Source organism: Oncorhynchus gorbuscha, linkage group LG08 (genome assembly GCF_021184085.1).
Source record: "Oncorhynchus gorbuscha isolate QuinsamMale2020 ecotype Even-year linkage group LG08, OgorEven_v1.0, whole genome shotgun sequence".
In the NCBI taxonomy this organism is placed as follows: domain Eukaryota; kingdom Metazoa; phylum Chordata; class Actinopteri; order Salmoniformes; family Salmonidae; genus Oncorhynchus; species Oncorhynchus gorbuscha.
The window spans coordinates 12,226,269-12,246,681 of NC_060180.1; the positions used below are offsets into that span (position 1 = coordinate 12,226,269).

The window sequence follows — 20,413 nt, forward strand, 5'->3', positions numbered from 1 at the left end:
AGAGCTTGACAGAATCTGCAAAGAAGAATTGGAATTGGGGAAACTCTCCAAATACATGTGTGCCAAGCTTGTAGCGTCATACCCAAGACGTCTCAAGACTGTAAATGCTGCCAACGGTTTTTCAATAAAATACTGAGCAAAGGGTCTGAATCTGTCACGCCCTGGCCTTAGTATTCTGTGTTTTCTTTATTATTTTGGTTAGGCCAGGGTGTGACATGGGTGATTATGTGTTTGTCTTGTCTAGGGGTTTTGTAGATTGGTGTTGTGTTCAGTGTAGTATTCTAGGTAAGTCTATGGTTGCCTAGAGTGGTTCTCAATCAGAGGCAGGTGTTTATCATTGTCTCTGATTGGGAACCATATTTAGGCAGCCATATTCTTTGGGAATTTTGTGGGTGATTGTTTCCTGTCTCTGTGTTTTGTACCAGTTAGGACTGGTTTGGTTTTTCCACGGTTTGTATATGTATATTGTTCACGTTATCATCTTTATTAAAGATGTTCAACCATAACCACGCTGCATTTTGGTCCTCCTCTCCTTCCTAGGAAGAAAACCGTAACAGAATCCTTAAATGTGATATTTCTGTTTTTTTAATACATTTGCAAAAAACTTTTTATTTTTTTAAGGTTTTTGTTTTGCCATTATAGGGTATTGTGTGTAGATTGATGAGGGGGAAAAACAATTTAATCTATTTTAGAATAAGGCTGTAACTTAACAAAATGTGGAAAAGTCAAGGGGTCTAAGTACTTTCCGAATGCTCTGTAGTACGATGATAAGTTTTCATTTGTGAGGAACATAATAAATCATGGCTGTAGGGCTAATAGTATTTTTGAAATCCCTATTTGATTGGGCAGATGAACTGAATAACTGAAGGGAAATGATAGCGCCACTATCTGTCTTTTTAAAAGGTCCCAGATTGAGTTATTCAGAACATAGCAGCTCCACTGACTAGGGGATTGACAGAATGTGTCTTCACCCACTTCTGTATACCTGCCAGTTCCCTTATCCACTCAAGACTGACATGGAATTCAGATCACTTTGCCTTGCCAGCTACTTTGTCTGGTGACAACAGCCCTGGGGCCTTTACAAGTAGCCAATTAAAAAGTTATCAAGGGTAGAGTCACACCGTGGGCTTCTGGCTCCCTTACTCCTCTATACCCTTCATCTCTCATTGTCATGTTCTGCCATCCTCTACCCATTGGTCTTAATTAATGGCAGTCATGATATACAGATGTAGGATCTTAATTTGATCGCCCTGTTGCAGGAGAACTTTCATGCAATGCGGGACATTTAGAACATTATAGTGTATTTGAGGTTAAAGTTTTCTGAAGTTATTTCCACATTAAAATTTCAGACTTGATTTTCCCATATGAAAAATGTATCAACACTTACAAAAATGTCCATTAATTATAGGCCACATAATAGTTCACATGTCTAGTTGCTGCAGGAAAATGTTTCCTGATATAGCGAACTGGCTCAAATTCTACATCTATAGATCGTGACAGAGTCCATAGATGCCCTGAAGGGAAGAGAGACGGGAACGCTTGGAATACAACAGTATGGCTAAGTTTTAATTTGTGCCTCCATAAGAACTAATGCCACCTTAAGATTTTACCAAGAGGATGGCAACATTCCTCGAGGTGAGTACTTTTGCAGTCTTGTCATGCATGAAAAAATACCCCTCCTGGGCTGCGAGGACGGATCGTAATAAGTGTTCTTTCGAGGAGGAGGAGGGGATGTTTTTTAGGATATAAACAGACAATCAATGCCTGCAATTGTAACAGTAACTCATAATGCAGTACACAGCAAAACACTGAGTCCATTACAATAATTAAAAAATAGGTTTAGAAAAATCTGTGTTCTGATCGACAGACATGTCTACAGCCTTGTGGCTTTGTTGTTCCCCAATAATCTGCCCTGTCACTCATCATTGCATACTTAATTGTGTATAAAAAATAATCACATTGGAAAACATCATTGAACCAAAATCTACTGTAGGCAGCATAGTGAATATTTAAGAGTTGCAAATGAATGCGGTTTAAGACTGCATCTGAATACCAAAAGCACACACGTACAGACCCGTGACCAACAACCCAGCAAAGAACACAACATTTATAAAATAATCATGACTCGTTTATTCTGTTTGTATGAAAAACGACGGTATAAAACAGCTTTATCAGTTTCCAGAACCAGATCAAAACAAAGTCACCTAACCTAACCTTCATCATTTCTAATATGCAAGACCCATTTTAATGATGTCTCAGCGGTTCCAATTATCTCAACACTGAGTCCTCATATTAACCTTTCATACAGCCCCTGTTTGTCCCCAACCTTATTATCGGGAATGAGACCCGGTTTCTACTGGTTACTACAGACTAAAATGAAGAATATAACATGGGTTGACATGAGATACTATATCCATACAGTATACAACGCCGCTGAGTTACTGTATAAGTAACTTTCCCCAAGAGCTGTTAGTAACTGTCCAGTGAAAATCTAACGGTTAAACGTTAATATTCCGTTAACTCATACCCAAATAATGTTGTTGACTCGTCCTATACTCGTATTTGTGGCCAAAGCATAAATTGGAGAAAAACACTTCAAAACCCCCACCCAAAACATGTATCTCAAACAGACCATTTCAAAAATGCTTGCTATTTCCTCATAGAACATGATGTTATGTTGGCTCATTGGCTGAGCTGGCCAATTAGTGGTCAAAATGCATGAATATTTTTAATGACCAGTATATGTCCACACCATTCTGTTGTTGGGGTATGCCCACACCATTCTAACACAGGAAAGCTGCTTTTTAAAATACTTGAAATACCTATTTTTGGAAGGAAAACTATTTCACTCATATTGCAATTCATTTTAGGTCATATTTCATAGAAATATGGAAACAGTTACTTTAATAGGAGACACTGCTGAGATCCAAACAATGAGTGGACTCCAGGCATTATTCTGGACAAGTCATTATATTCACAAAAATTAAATGACAAAAACTGTTTAATTACATCACTTGGTGAATATTGCTACCTCAGTTTCACAAACGGATGTTGACACAGTTCTATCGGATTTATAACCAGGCAGATTGGAGAGCCCATGTATATCCCAGCAGAGCTTGAGACAATTATTTTGGCCTGACGTAAGGCCTGTTCTATCGATCATGAAGTCAATCTTGTTTAGCGTACAGAACATTGCCTCAAATAGTCAATCTGGCCCTGCAAGCCTCTGTTGAAATACAATTGAAACTCATCTCTGTCAGTATGGATGGAAAAGTGTTCATACAAAACTGAATGGCCCTTCTCTTTTTGTTTTCATTGAACTGACAGACGTCCATCATCAATTTAGGCCACCATTTGAGTGGTTAGGTAAGCACAAAATATTTGGGAGTATATTGCCAATGTCAATCAAGTCCGAATGATATTGTGTGGTAGGGGGTTGCACTTATATCAACCCATAGGTCAGTGTAAGTAGGTCAGTAACTACACAAATCTGAGCCAATGCATAATCATAAATAAACTATATCCGGAGGCTATTTTGAAGGACACCAGTTGATTGAACAATGTTGAACATGAGTCACGTAACTAGCCTTTCTACGTAGGTCGCAAACCTTAAAAATCGGACTTTAGGACTCCTGGGTGGCGCAGTGGTCTAAGGCACTGCATCTCGGTGCCAGCTGTGCCACCAGAGACTCTGGGTTCGAGCCCAGGCTCTGTTGCAGCCGGCCGCGACTGAGAGGCCCATGGAGCGGCACACAATTGGCTTAGCATCGTCCGGGTTAGGGAGGGTTTGGCCGGCAGGGATATCCTTGTCTCATCGCGCACTAGCTACTCCTGTGGTGGGCCGGGCGCAGTGCACACTGGCCAGGTCGCTAGGTGTACGGTGTGTCCTCTGACACATTGGTGCGGCTGGCTTCCGGGTTGGATGCGTGCTGTGTTATGAAGTATTGCGGCTTGGTTGGGTTGTGTTTCGGAGGACGCATGGCTCTCGCCCTTCGCCTCTCCCGAGTCCGTGCGGGAGTTGTAGCGATGAGACAAGACAGTAACTACCAGCAATTGGATATCACGAAAAAAGGGGTAAAATAATTTTAAAAAATTACAAATCTGACTGACACATGGTCTGGAATCTCTCCATTCTCCATGAATTGATTTCTGAGGGGAGCAAGTAAAAAGTACAATCACACTTACAGACATGTACAGACCCCCCCCACGCACACCCACAAGCATGAACACACATGCACATTCACGCACAATCCCACATCGACCCAGTGTGAGAAACAATAAACACTCCACATTTATGCATCTGATCACCGATCAATATCCAGCACCACATGCCCCTTGTCTGACACACAGTAGGGGTGTGTATCCCCTTCGTCTGACACACTCACACACAACAGGGGGCCTGTATGTCATAAAGGCGTATTCTCCAGATGGAAGCAATCTCAAATTGATGATGATGTATATTTTTTGTCATTTTTTGTCATTCTAAAAAGGGAATGAAACGGTGGCCCCATCAAAGAGACTGCCTCTTAATTAAGAAATAAAGATTTTTCCCAGGCATGTTTCTCACCCAGATGAAAACACAATTCTACTGGGGCCAGCCAATCAATACTGCAAGTTTAAAGCAAGAGAAGTTTAGGCCCAGTCAGCTGACTGCCATTTCAGAGTGTGGGCCAGCAGAAAACAACGACAAAAACATGAAAAAGATTATTGATTCAGCTGAAGACAGCTCTCCTCAGTTGGAGCATAAAGTCTTTCTACGATTACCATTATATACAGTAAGGTCTTTATGAGAAAGCAAGTAGACAGCGACAGGCAGGGGGAAGGAGCATGTGTCTCTTATCCGTCCAGAGCTGTGAAGGATTCAGTTTACTTACCAAAAGTTTGGGAAGGTGAAGTGGCTGGAAGTCACCTTTCAGTGGAGTGCATTTCAGCGTCTATGACGTCCATTTCAGTATCTGTGCCGTCCACTTGTGAGTGCTTATCCTCCGACTGGGTCATGGTGTCTGGAGGAGAGGGAGGGGGGGGGACAGGAGGGAGGGAGGGAGAGGGGGAGGAAAGAAGAAAGAGAGCAAGAGAGAGAGAGAGAGAGAGAGAGAGAGAGAGAGAGAGAGAGAGAGAGAGAGAGAGAGAGAGAGAGAGAGAGAGAGAGAGAGAGAGAGAGAGAGAGAGAGACGAAATTGAAGTTTGGATCAGTCCTTGTTGAAACTACTGTACACTCATAGAAAAAAGAGGCTATATAGAACCTAAAAGGGTTATTTGGCTGTCCCCATAGGATAACCTTTTTTGGTTCCAGGTAGAACCCATTTGGGTTCCTATGGTGACAGCCAAAGAACCCATTAGGAACCCTTTTTTTCTAAGAGTGTATTGATATTGCATTCTCAACATCGGCCTAAATTATAGGTACCATGATACACTGAGCTAAAAATAACCCATTAACAATACACCTCATGAACTGAACAGAGAACCTTGGAATACTGTGTTGAAATACAATAACAAAAGTCCCTAAAAAAGGACTGGACTTACAGAAAAATGTCTCTCCGTCACCTTTAGAAGGCAAAAAAATTTAAACTCATATTTGATGCCTTTCAGATATGTGCTAGAGTTGAATTGCTGTTAAAGCTTAGATACAGGCTCAGTAGTGACTGTAGACTTAACACCATTCTTTGGGTCACTACGTAAATCAGCTCTCAGAAGACTCAATTCATCTGATTACATCACGCCTATCTGTATTTGTATTTGTTGTGGATCCCCATAAGCTGCTGCCAAGGAAGCAAAATTAAGGTAGTTATACAATTTTAAAAACATTACAATACATTCACAAAAGATTTCACAACACATTAAGTGTGTGCCCTCAGGCCATAACTCTACTACCACATATCTACAACACAAAATCCATGTGTAAATGTGTGTATAGTGCATATGTTATCGTGTGTGTATATGTATTGTGTGTCTGTGCCTGGGTTTGTGTCTCTATTCCATAAATTATATTTTGATCCGTTTTTCAAATCTAATATTACTGCTTGCATGAGTTACTCGATGTGGAACAGAGTTCCATGTAGTCATGGCTCTATGTAGTAATGTGTAGTCTGTTCTGGACTTGGGGACTGTGAAGAGACTGTGTCCAAGCTGTGTGCTTGTAGTTCAAGAAGACAGCTTGGTACATTCAACATGTCAACACTTCTCACAAATACATTGTAGTGATAAAGTCAATCTCTCCTCCACTTTGAGACAGCAGAGATTGACATGCAAAATATTCATGTTAGCTCTCTGAGTACATCCAAGGGCCAAATGTGCAGCCCTGTTCTGAGCCAATTGCAATTGTCCTAAGTCACTCTTTATGGCATCTGACCACACAACTGAACAGTAGTCCAGGCACGACAAAACTAGGGCCTGTAGGACCTGCCTTGTTGACAATGGTGATAAGGCAGAGAAGCGCTATATTATGGATAGATTATGGATTCTCCCCATCTTAGCTACTGTTGTATCAATATGTTTTGACCATGACAGTTTACAATCCAGGGTTACTCCAAGCAATAATTTCCACATGATTCATTACAATAGTTAGTTGAAGTTTAGGGTTTAGTGAATGATTTGTCCCAAATACACTGCTTTTAGCTTAGGACTAATATTTCGGACTAACTTATTCCTTGCCACCCATTCTGAAACTAACTACAGCTCTTTGTTGAGTGTTGAAGTCATTTCAGTCACTGTAGTAGCTGACGTGTATAGTGTTGAGTCATCTGCATACATAGACACACTGGCTTTACTCAAGCATGTCGTTATTAAAGATTGAAAAAAGTATGGGGCCTAGACAGCTGCCCTGGGGAATTCCTTATTCTACATGGATTATGTTAGAGAGGCTTCCATTAAAGAACACCCTCTGTGTTCTGTTATACAGGTCACTATTTATCCACAATATAGCAGGGGGTGTATAACACATATACGTTTTTCCAGCAGCAGACTATGATCGATAATGTCAAAAGCCGCACTGAAGTCTAACAAAACAGCCCCCAAAATATTGTTATCATCAATTTCTCTCTGCCAATAATCAGTCATTTGTGTAAGTGCTTGTTGAATGTACTTCACTATAAGCGTGTTGAAAGTCTGTTGTCAATTATTTTACTGTAAAATAGAATTGTATCTGGTCAAACACAATTTTTTTCTCCAAAAGTTGGCTCTGCTATTTGAGCCCCTAAAGGGGGCTTTACTATTCTTCGGTAGCGGAATGACTTTTGCTTCCCTCAAGGCATGAGGGCACACACTTTCTAGTAGGCTTATATTGAAGATATGGCAAATAGGAGTGGCAATATCGTACGCTACTATCCTCAATAATTTTTCATCCAAGTTGGCTTGTCATTGTTGACAGACAACAATCATTTTTTCACCTCTTCCACACTCACATTACGTTACAATGATTGTTTTTCATAATTTGGTCAGTTATACTTCAATGTGTAATGTCAGCGTTTGTTGCTGGCATGTCATGCCTAAGTTTACAAATCTTGCCAATTAAAAGTCATTAAAGTAGTTGACAATATCAGTGGGTTTTGTGATAAATGAGCAATCTGATTCAATGAATGATGGAGCTGAGTTTGCCTTTGTGTCTAAAATGTCATTTAAGGTGCTCCAAAGCCTTTAACTATCATTCTATATATAATTTATCTTTGTTTCATAGTATAGTTTCTTCTTCGTTTTGTTATTAGATTTAGTCACATGATTTCTCAATCTACGTTTGCCAATCGATTGTACTGCCAGACATATTGCCATACCTTTTTTCCTCATACCTCTCAACTATACAATTTTTCAATTCCTCATCAATCCAATGGAATTTAACAGTTTTTACAGTCATTTTCTTAATGGGTGCATGCTTATTAGTAACTGGAATAAGCAATTTTATAAATTTGTCAAGTCCAGCGTTGGATACTGCTTTAAAGCAAATTTCTGCCACATTAGGAAAGATGTGATCAATACATGTTGATGATTTAATTCCTGTGCTGTTTGTAACTACTCTGGTAGGTTGACTGATAACCTGAACCAGGTTGCAGGCACTGGTTACAGAAAATATACCTCTCTGTTAACATCACATACTGTACATTATCAAGCATTTCACACATATTATCCAGATACAGACTGTTAGCACTTGGTGGTTTATAGCAGCTTCCCACAAGAATGGATTTAGGTGAGGCATATGAACCTAGCCATATTACTTCAACAGTATTTAACATGAGATTCTCTATAACATTTGCAGAAATGTGGTTTTTAATATAGACCGCAACACTGCCCTCATTGGCATTTCTGTATTTTCTGTAGATGTTATTACTGTCACGACTTCTGCCGAAGTCGTTGCCTCTCCTTGTTCGGGCGGTGCTCGGCGTTCGACGTCACCGGTCTTCTAGCCATCATTGATCCATTTTTCATTTTCCATTGGTTTTGTCTTGTCTTCCCACACACCTGTTTTCAATCCCATTCATTACCTGTTGTGTATTTAACCCTTTGTTTCCTCATGTCTTTGTCAGAGATTGTTTATTGTCAGTGTAGTGTTGTTTGTATAGGTGCGCGACGGGTCTTCGAACCCATATTTGTTTATATTAATTTTTCTATTTAGTGTTATGGAGCATGTTACTTGGACATATATTAAAAGACTCCATTTTACACTCCGTTTGACTCTCCTGCACCTGACTTCCCTGCCACCTATACACATATCTCTGACAATTACCATGTATTGCTACCACTGTATCAGAGATAGTCAGAATATGAATATCATCTGTTACTAGCAAGTTATTGACTCATGAACCTTGTTTCTTAGGCTACAAATGTCAATGTGGGCTATTTTTAGCACTTTTTTGGGATGCTTGATTGTTGTCATTGCTTTACTGGGAAGCTTAGCAGAAGTAGACATGCTCATGTTATTTATGTTAGTGCAGGATGAGCTGCACACAGTGGACTTCCTACTATGACACACCACCTGAGTGCTAACAGTAGAACTCTTGTTTATAGGCACATGATTACTGTATACAATAGCAGTGGGGTCAGCAGAGACATTCAGGGCATTTAGAGGGACAAAAATTAGGTTACTTACATTGTGTCTTCCAATACCCCTGGGATAATGTACATTGGCTGAAACATTATGACAACTGATCAACACAATGGAAGGGATTAACTGAGCTGGGCTTAAGGCCATTATATAAATAATTGTCGCTGTGAAAGGATCCAGTAACCCAAATGATTTGGGTGGATACCATCGTAATTATAAAACAAGCTTTGTCTCCAGAAGGAAGCAAAATTGTCAATAACTGTTATACCCACAGAGCTGCAGTAGTCTTGTAGCCAGTTATGGAGGGCTAAAAGTCTGCTGAAACGTTCAATGCCACGATTTAGGGAGGGTAGCGGGACAGATATTATAGGGTGTTTGTTGGTGTCAAGCAGTGGCCCAATCAGTTCTTTAAAATCCATCTTGAGCTGTTCTGAGCTGCCCTTCATAATGTAATTGAATCCCACATGAACTATGATAGACTCAATTTCCTGATGCTGGTTTAAAATTTTTGGGAGCAGCTTATTGATGTCCTGTACTTGTGATCCTGTATAGCACAAAGTTTTTGCTCCAGGGACTGAGACATGTCTCGTCATTGAACTGCTGAACGCAATGGCCGGAGGGAACGTAGAAATCCGCACATTTCTACCCCTCACACAATTCGTTGAACCTTTCACAGTTCCACAAGAAGCTCACTTCAAATGGCTTCCATTGCCCACTGGGTTGCATATGTTAAACAAACAGTCTCTTCATAGACCTACTGTCACTGACTCCCGTGCACCAGTTCCGGGGGTCTACGTCACCGGACCCTAGGCATCCCTGAACTCATTACACACACCTGATTCCAATTCCCCTGATTAGTAATTGCATATATGTGCCCTCTGTTCACCATTGTCTTGTTGGTTATTGTACCCATGTCAGCTGGTCTGTGAGTACCTGTGCTTTGTGTTTTTGGCTTTCGTTCTGCGTGTATTGTGCCCTTGTTATTACGGGTCATGTCCTGTGTATTGTTGTGCATTTTCTATTACGGATCTCGCACCGTGTAGTGTGTTGCAGGTCTCGTCCCGTGTATTTATTAGAGGTGTTATCTCGCTCATTATGTTGGGGTTACATTCCTGTGTTTTTGTATAGGTGTTTGTTTTGGGCTTCGTCCCCGTGCCTTAGGGCTTCGTCCCCCCTATTACGAATTCCTGTGCCTGAATTCAATCATTTATACAACGTGACACCTACTGATACTTGCTCTGCATTGCCTGATATGGAAACAAAGGAGAATTTATGACATCTGATTAAATAAGTCTTCTAGTTAAGAGAAAATATGAACCCCCTATCAACCCATAAAAAAATAGCACTGGTCGTGAATGAGTTCCAAGACTAAAACATCTTTGCTAAAGAAAGGGTCTGTTGAGGGAGACACTCAATGAGAATGGGCCAATGACAAGCTGGATGGGACCTTATTAGAAGCACAGATAGGATTTCTATACAGGTAGCTGACTACAGTATTATAGTAACAGTACTACAGCAGATGTAAAACAATTAATTTCCTGTGCTGATTGTATTGGAAGGTCCTTTCATCGCATGTTGCACTTGAACGATGGGCTAGATCAATAGATCAATATTGCTGCATATTAGTGATAATAAAAAGGAATAGCTTCTGTATTGACAAACATCATCATCAACACAAATTCTGTATGTAGCTAAATATTTTCCACTTACTTTGTAACCATTAATTGGTTGTCTATTGACATACTGTATGACCAATTCTCATTCTCCCCAAAAACAGTCCTTTTACAGTTAGTGCATTCCAACAAGACATGGTATTTCATTTTAAGATCAGTGACCTCACTTAGCTAATTATAGGCAGCTTTTGGCTGAGTATTCAAATACATTCATATGATTGCCATAAAAAGGATATGGAGTTAAAATGAGACAATGAACATGTTCCCAGCTTCCTTCCTTAATCTGAAGAGAAAGGCTAATGTGACTCTTAATATGCGTGAAGCATGAATAGGATTACTTTTTCTCCATAATGAGAAATGGAAATCATCTGACATGAGACTTTCTAACACAATAGGCCATTGCTAATCTAAGTGTGCATGTGTGTGTGAGGTGTGTCCATGTGAGCATGTGTTTGTGTGTAAGTGCCTGTGACTGTGTGTGTGTGTGTGCGCGTGGGTGGGTGAATTCACGTCATAATAAGGTCATAGTAAGGTTATAAGAATAACTTATTTAAGTTTTAAGTATTTATAATTGGTCAGAATTATCATTGAAAGGGTTCTCAGGGAGCATTGGTCATTAACATTAAATGAACTAAACGGGACATGTCCATAGTCCTCTTGACATTATCTCATTATTTTCATAACATATGTAACACACAGCTACCCTTGCTCAAAATATAAGCTACAGTGGCTGTCTGTCTGTGCTCTAGCCAAACGGCCTGTCGAATTCAGTTGACAGTTCGGGGGAGCGTAACATCTACAGGACACAACCTTGGTTTTAATTAAGCCTCAGCGAGCCCATATTCCTCTCTCTCAGCACACAGCTAGAGGAGAACTCACAAGCTGGGTCGTATTTATGTAAGCTCAGGCATTCCTTTTTTAAAGAGTAGTCTTATCTTGCCCAACTAGGGTATAACTTCTATCTGCTCTGCACATATACTGGCTGATACCACATTGATAACCCATTTCACTGACTGTTTGTATTCATCTTACCCTGGAGGATGAAAAACTGTATGGAACCACATGTTTTGGGACCTACCATTTTCAGTGGTCCCAAATGGTCTCACAGTGATTTAAAGTGGAACTGACAGCATTTTAGCAACATTCAATCTTATTAAAATATTTTAATATACAAGCGAGTACAAGCAAGCACCTAGATATGTTAATTTTCACATTTTCAGCAATTAATAGAATGTTTGGGAATGACGTATAGCAAGGCATTTGTGAAAACTCAATAGAAATATAGAGTGGGAAACGGCCGTGCGTTTGGACAATTAATAGACATTGCAGTAAATAAAACCGAATAAAAACATCTGTCCTGTCCAGGACTGGTGTCTACACAGACCGGTGCACCATAGCCAATCAGAGCTACAGTAGGCCTATTTGCAAATAAGCCATTTGCCACATGGGCCTGTAATAATTAACTTTAAACTGCACTGTGTGTTAACATGCAGTAGAAAAATTCCACAAAATGTACCTTATTTTTTGCAAATATGCAAACACCACGGGAGTCCTCTGACATTTTGGAACTTCACAATCCAATTGATCAAACAACCATAAAAAGGTAATCACTCTCTCCCTCAGTTGTCTATGCACATCGTCCTTCTGCAGTTTGCCTGCCAAATTGTGCCAATGCATGCTCGTCCCAAACCACGTTATGACAACTGAATGGGAACTTGCCTGCCTGCTCATTTGATGGATGCATTTGATACATTTGATTGACAACTAAGACATATGTTAGCGATTCACATTTATTACTAGCTAGTTAAATGACACCTGCAGCATCTCTAGCTGTAGCCAAAGAAAAATGATATGAGGGGGAAAAGTCGGTCAGCAGCTTTTTAGCTTGCTAAATAAATAGCTAGTTACATCAATAGAAACGCTAGCCCAGGGGTGTCAAACTCAATCAGTGCATTGAAAAAACAATTAATTCGCCGGGCCAGATATAGCATATTTACAGTATTTATTTTTTTACATGCAACTGCTACCCAAACGTGCCATTTATTATTATTTATTTTTAATATGACCCTTTATAATGTCCACTTACAGTATGTACATATATAGCATTTTAACGTATTAAAACAGAAAAGATCTAAATAATACTTGTCCAGCCTTAGTAGTTGAGTAGCAAGTAGCCAGGCAAGGCTATTGCTCAGATGTTGCTGTAATAGGCCTACATGTTTTTCCTTTGCATGGTGTTTTGTTGCAGGTTTAGTTTTTTGGTTATTCATGGTCAAGCTTTAAAAACCAAAGCCAGTCTACAACATTTTAGTAGCCTAGCTAGGACTGTGGCATGTGTCTGTTTGTACACTTCCCTTCCTCTGCTTGCTGTAAAGGGGACACACAAAAGTGGCACAATTGACGTTGAATGCACTGATGCCAGGGCATCAGGCTGCAATTTCATAAAGTAGATGACTCAACTGCTGACTCCTTTATAATCGCTTGTGTGTCCTATTCGACCCGCGGGTCTTGTATTTGACACGTGCGCTAGCCTATTAGCCATGTTATGACTGACTTGTGATCATTGCCCTTGCTAATTTGATTGTATTGACATTTCCAGCCTTAGTTACAGTTGTCCGTTTTTGTTCAAGGTATTGTGTCATTGAAACTGAAACAGTGCATCCCGAATGCAGGAAGCAAACAATGTACCAGGCCAGCTGTGATTTACAACCTGCAATATTTTTTGGGACTACCAAGAAATGTATTGGTAAATTATATGAATCATGCATTGAACTGCATCCATCTATTGCCTTACTGCACACCATGGAATTTTGTATCAAATAGAACCTATTTTTAAAACCTCTTATAAAGTTGGTTTTGAAGCATAAACTGAGAATTTGATATTTTTGACTGATATTATGATTGTCTGTTTGTTCATATCTGCAAAGTAGTTAAAACGTTGACTGTTCCACTTTAAGAGGTCTGAGGTCCAACGTGACATCATAAAAAAGGGCCTCAAACCTGAAACCTTGCGTCATGACAACAACAAGGGCACACATGGTACTGGATATCTCCTAACTAAAAGCTTTTAAGACAAGATAACACCCACATTTTACATATGTGTTAAACCACCTACAACGATGCTTACTTGATTTGTTGATAGGTAATAACCAAGGTAAGTCAGGGCTTAGTGCATGTCTAATAAATACCTCAGTATGGTGAAGTGATGGCGTACTGAGGTGTATATTCTGTCCAGCTGTGCTACCGCATAGGGGAATGTGTGAGAGGGGGTGAGTCAGGGATGAGAGTGTGGCTGATGGTGGGGAATGAAGACCCCTGTTTCCAGAGAAACCCATGGTCATCTCTATAGTCATAACACGGACTGCCTGGAACTCAGTGGGATAAACCGATCTATTTGCACAGATAAGACCTACTTAGCATGCCACAGACCCTTCTGTGTCCTGTAAGGGAATTTAGAATCAGTTATAATCCAATTATGTTTGATCACTCACCTTGAATGATTGTGTGAATTGAATCACTTTCTCTAATCCAAATTACATAACTGTCAGTCTCACTGACCAAAAGCTATTCTACTTTATAATAGGGTTCCCCAACTGGCGGCCCACAAGCAATTGTATTATTATTATTAAAAGACATAAAGACTGTAAAACCACAAGCCAACCAGCTCCAAGGGATTTTAATTTTGGAAATCTGTTCCAAAGTATTCCCAAGCATAATAGAGAGATATTGTATATGTGATCGTAAGCAAGGTTTGAAATGATTGTTTTAGTCAAATATTATTTTTGTTTTGGGCTTATTGCAGTCAATTTGCAGACTACAAATTATCCGCTCAAGAAAAAATCAGCCCGCGGCTGAATCTAGTTGACAATCCCTGCTCTATCAGGAGTGGGGAAAGTCACAAGGTTAGGTGGACAATTGGAAGATGAGTTAAGTCACATCTCTGAAAATAACATGTTATAATGTAGGCTACAGTACATCCTATGAGTTAATGTTTTCATCATTTAGATGTTAATTCCATGAGTAATGGTCCCCACATAAGGATACAACAGCCATAAGGAAAACCCATATACAACACTCGGCCATGTGTAGCATCCCACATCAGTCTCCTCTTCTGTTTACTTCAAGGAGCGACTATATAAACCTCATGACAGAGAAAGTGGTGCCAGCGGTCTTGAAGTCACAGCCATGTTTCATAATGTAACATAAACACAACAGACATGAATTTAAAACTATCCATCCACTTATAAGCCTGTCTCTGAATTGTGTGGGCAAGAATCAGAGAGCTTTTATCAATGGCTTTGTGACAGCAAATAAGCACTATGATATTGACCAGGCCACCCTTACGGTTTGGCATGCAGTTTAATTAGACTGCTTTTAACTGAGAAGGGAATATCAATGTGGGATATTTGAACCTGTGGCAGTCAAGTCCCACCCTCTGCTGAAATTGTCCTGGGCTTCCATTGAAATGCAGGTGCAATGGTTCTCCAGCTGACATGAGACATGTCAGGATCATTTTCCAAGGCAGATAGGCTCCTTCTTTCCTTAGCCACAGAGACATACTGAGTCCTGGCATATTCATGAATGATAAAAATGAATGATGTTACTGAAATATAACATTTGTAGTGAAAATCCAGTAAATGATGTTGCTGTCAGTCTATGTTAATAAACTTAATTTACTCTCTGATGCCCTCATGATGAACTTCATAAACAACATGAATAATCAGAACTCTAGCAAAATCCTATTTACCCCTTAATTGAGTGCATGCTAATATCTGAGTGAGTACCATTAATAATCTAATATAATCCTTGAAAGTGTTACTTTACATAATCCTTCCAAGAGAGCTAAGGAGATAGATACTTTGAGTGTTAGCCAAACTGGGGCATACACCTTTATTCTGTTTTCTAAAGCTCTTTATCTTGAGGAAGGTCAAACAAACCCACTGTCTCCACTGTCACAGTCAATTTAGGGCCAAATATTGAATGTTAAAAGAAAATGAAGCTATCCTTAGGGATTACTTGGAGGCTATTTGAAGGAAGGATGGCAGTGCAGGTTCCACAGATGGACAGGGATATAATACATGTTCTCAAAGCCTAACACTGTACATAAACATTTACAATACAAAATGCAGTTAGGAGCACTGCTTGGTTGATGCACTGAAGGATTTGAAAGTACTTGGTTAGACGGCACGATGTAGAGCTCCTACACTTTCAACTTCCTACTGGGCACAGACATCAAATCAATGTCTATTCCACTTTGGTTCAACAGAATGTTTTTTAAATGATGAGGAAACAACATTGATTCAACCAGTGTGTGCCCAGTGGGTTGTTCTTCATGGTTTGGATGTCAAATGTTAACTGCATTTCCAGATCTTTACAGAGGATTCATTTACACTTGAATTCTACTGGGTGTTCCAAAGGTGAAATCCTCCCTTCTGGCTAAGGCAGTAACCGTGGAGTGGGCTTAAAGCATGTTCGTAGGTGTGTTTACTGACCTTGCCCTGTATGAAACTGACACTGAAGGAATAATTGACAGTGTATAAAAGTCAAGTATCATAGTGGTATAAACTGCCAGGAGGTGGATATGACAGTCAGCAATAGTCACCAGCCACTGAGATAAAAATGCAACCATCACATCAGACTTCACGACTTCAACCTTCACATCATCTGAAGGAAGAGGATGCCTAACGACTCACTCTGAACTTCATTCCGCTGCTCTTTCGATCGCTACATACATTTGGTCTGAAACTGAAAGACTAAAAGTTGTTTGTGTGACTTCAAAATGAGAGGCATTGTTTGCACAAAAACAAATTAATCAGCGATTGGATAATCTTTAACAAGTACAAACAATCAGAGTATCAAAGTTGATAACGTCATCGTGTACGCCGGCTCCGGCCCAACCCATCGGTTTCAGGGACCAATTGGAACATTTAGAATGTGTTCGCATTCTAGAAATTGTAGTGGAATGAGGCAAATCCAGCATCATGGTGGAGAAGAAACATCAGTTGAGGAGAGATGTGGATGGGTTGTCGTGCAGGTGATAGAGGACCCAAAAGCGACTTAACAGAAACAGAGTTTATTCAAGTCCAAACAGGGAATAACAGAAATCCTCTAGTCTGTAGAGGGGAATAACAAGAGAAGCGGCCACAGACTGCAGGTCGCTCCGGGTAGGCGCAGGCCGTAGTAGACAGAGACACCTGCTCACACGCAGCATCTGATGAAGGCAAAAAGCACGACAGGACAGGGCGAAACACAATCACAGCATGGTGAATACTAAACAAGGAACCGACGGGACAGGAACGGAACACAAAGGAATAAATAGGGACTCTAATCAGGGGAAAGGATCGGGAACAGGTGTGGGAAGACTAAATGATGATTAGGGGAATAGGAACAGCTGGGAGCAGGAACGGAACGATAGAGAGAAGAGAGAGCGAGAGAGTGAGAGGGGAGGGGGAGAGAGAGGGATAGAAAGAGGGAAAGAACCCAATAAGACCAGCAGAGGGAAACGAACAGAATGGGGAGCACAGGGACAAGACATGATAATAAATGACAAACATGACAGTACCCCCCACTCACCGAGCGCCTCCTGGCGCACTCGAGGAGGAATCCTGGCGGCAACGGAGGAAATCATCGATGAGTGAACGGTCCAGCATGTCCCGAGACGGAACCCAACTCCTCTCCTCAGGACCGTAACCCTCCCAATCCACTAAGTATTGGTGACCCCGTCCCGAGAACGCATGTCCATGATCTTATGTACCTTGTAAATAGGTGCGCTCTCGACAAGGACGGGAGGGGGAGGGAAGACGAACGGGGTGCGAAGAAAGGGCTTAACACAGGAGACATGGAAGACAGGATGGACGCGACGAAGATGTCGCGGAAGAAGCAGTCGCACAGCGACAGGATTGACGACCTGGGAGACACGGAACGGACCAATGAACCGCGGAGTCAACTTACGAGAAGCTGTCGTAAGAGGAAGGTTGCGAGTGGAAAGCCACACTCTCTGGCCGCAACAATACCTTGGACTCTTAATCCTGCGTTTATTGGCGGCTCTCACAGTCTTCCCCGCAGACAAAGGCAGACCGGTAGTGAAGCCTAAGGCGATGTGAGACCATGGTCGAGAAGGAATGGGAGCGGTCTGAGACGACCGGCAGGAGGAGAGTTACCCGACTTAGTCTGCGCGCAGTCCGAACAAGCAGCCACGAAACGGCGCGTGTCACGCTCCTGAGTCGGCCACCAAAAGCGCTGGCGAATAGACGCAAGAGTGCCTCAAACACCGGGATGACCAGCTAACTTGGCAGAGTGAGCCCACTGAAGAACAGCCAGACGAGTGGAAACAGGAACGAAAAGGAGGTTACTAGGACAAGCGCGCGGCGACGCAGTGTGCGTGAGTGCTTGCTTAACCTGTCTTTCAATTCCCCAGACTGTTAACCCGACAACACGCCCATAAGGAAGAATCCCCTCGGGATCAGTAGAAGCCACAGAAGAACTAAACAGACGGGATAAGGCATCAGGCTTGGTGTTCTTGCTACCCGGACGGTAAGAAATCACAAACTCGAAACGAGCGAAAAACAACGCCCAACGAGCTTGACGGGCATTAAGTCGTTTGGCAGAACGGATGTACTCAAGGTTCTTATGGTCTGTCCAAACGACAAAGGAACGGTCGCCCCTCCAACCACTGTCGCCATTCGCCTAGGGCTAAGCGGATGGCGAGCAGTTCACGGTTACCCACATCATAGTTGCGCTCAGATGGCGACAGGCGATGAGAAAAATAAGCGCAAGGATGAACCTTATCGTCAGACTGGAAGCGCTGGGATAGAATGGCTCCCACGCCTACCTCTGAAGCGTCAACCTCGACAATGAATTGTCTAGTGACGTCAGGAGTAACGAGGATAGGAGCGGACGTAAAACGTTCTTTTAGAAGATCAAAAGCTCCCTGGGCGGAACCGGACCACTTAAAACACGTCTTGACAGAAGTAAGAGCTGTGAGAGGGGCAGCAACTTGACCGAAATTACGAATGAAACGCCGATAGAAATTAGCGAAACCTAAAAAGCGCTGCAACTCGACACGTGACCTTGGAACGGGCCAATCACTGACAGCTTGGACCTTAGCGGAATCCATCTGAATGCCTTCAGCGGAAATAACGGAACCGAGAAAAGTAACGGAGGAGACATGAAAAGAGCACTTCTCAGCCTTTACGTAGAGACAATTCTCTAAAAGGCGCTGTAGAACACGTCGAACGTGCTGAACATGAATCTCGAGTGACGGAGAAAAAATCAGGATATCGTCAAGATAGACAAAAACAAAGATGTTCAGCATGTCTCTCAGAACATCATTAACTAATGCCTGAAAAACAGCTGGCGCATTGGCGAGACCGAACGGCAGAACCCGGTACTCAAAATGCCCTAACGGAGTGTTAAACGCCGTTTTCCACTCGTCCCCCTCTCTGATGCGCACGAGATGGTAAGCGTTACGAAGGTCCAACTTAGTAAAGCACCTGGCTCCCTGCAGAATCTCGAAGGCTGATGACATAAGGGGAAGCGGATAACGATTCTTAACCGTTATGTCATTCAGCCCTCGATAATCCACGCAGGGCGCAGAGTACCGTCCTTCTTCTTAACAAAAAGAACCCCGCCCCGGCCGGAGAAGAAGAAGGCACTATGGTACCGGCGTCAAGAGACACAGACAAATAATCCTGAGAGCCTTACGTTCGGGAGCCGACAGAGAGTATAGTCTACCTCGAGGAGGAGTGGTCCCCGGAAGGAGATCAATACTACAATCATACGACCGGTGAGGAGGAAGGGAGTTGGCTCGGGACCGACTGAAGACCGTGCGCAGATCATGATATTCCTCCGGCACTCCTGTCAAATCGCCAGGTTCCTCCTGAGAAGTAGGGACAGAAGAAACGGGAGGGATGGCAGACATTAAACACTTCACATGACAAGAAACGTTCCAGGATAGGATAGAATTACTAGACCAATTAATAGAAGGATTATGACATACTAGCCAGGGATGACCCAAAACAACAGGTGTAAACGGTGAACGGAAAATCAAAAAGAAATAGTCTCACTGTGGTTACCAGATACTGTGAGAGTTAAAGGTAGTGTCTCAAATTTGATACTGGGAAGATGACTACCATCTAAGGCAAACATGGGCGTAGGCCTGTCTAACGGTCTGAAAGGAATGTTATGTTTCCGAACCCATGCTTCGTCCATGAAACAACCCTCAGCCCCAGAGTCAATCAAGGCACTGCATGTAGCACCCGAACCGGTCCAGCGTAGATGGACCGACATAGTAGTACAAGATCTAGATGAAGGGACCTGAGTAGTAGCGCTCACCAGTAGCCCTCCGCTTACTGATGGGCTCTGGCCTCTTACTGGACATGAATTAACAAAATGTCCAGCAACTCCGCAATAGAGGCACAGGCGGTTGGTGATCCTCCGTTCCCTCTCCTTAGTCGAGATGCGAATCCCTCCCAGCTGCATGGGCTCAGTCTCAAAGCCAGAGGAGGGAGATGGTTGCGATGCGGAGCAGGGAAACACCGTTGATGCGAGCTCTCTTCCACGAGCCCGGTGACGAAGATCTACCCGTCGTTCTATGCGGATGGCGAGAGCAATCAAAGAGTCCACATCTGATGGAACCTCCCGGGAGAGAATCTCATCCTTAACCACTGCGTGGAGTCCCTCCAGAAAACGAGCGAGCAGCGCCGGCTCG

The 20,413-nt window shown here is 42.1% G+C and overlaps 1 protein-coding gene across 1 annotated transcript in view; it reads right to left on the reverse strand.

The window, feature by feature from the left end:
• Nucleotides 1–20,413, reverse strand: part of LOC124041206 (muscarinic acetylcholine receptor M3-like) — a 129,514-nt gene that overhangs the window by 64,892 nt on the left and 44,209 nt on the right. The window contains exon 2 of the mRNA XM_046358507.1: nt 4,875–5,003. The gene's annotated coding sequence lies outside the window, so the exon portion shown is untranslated. The remainder of the gene's footprint in view (nt 1–4,874; nt 5,004–20,413) is intronic.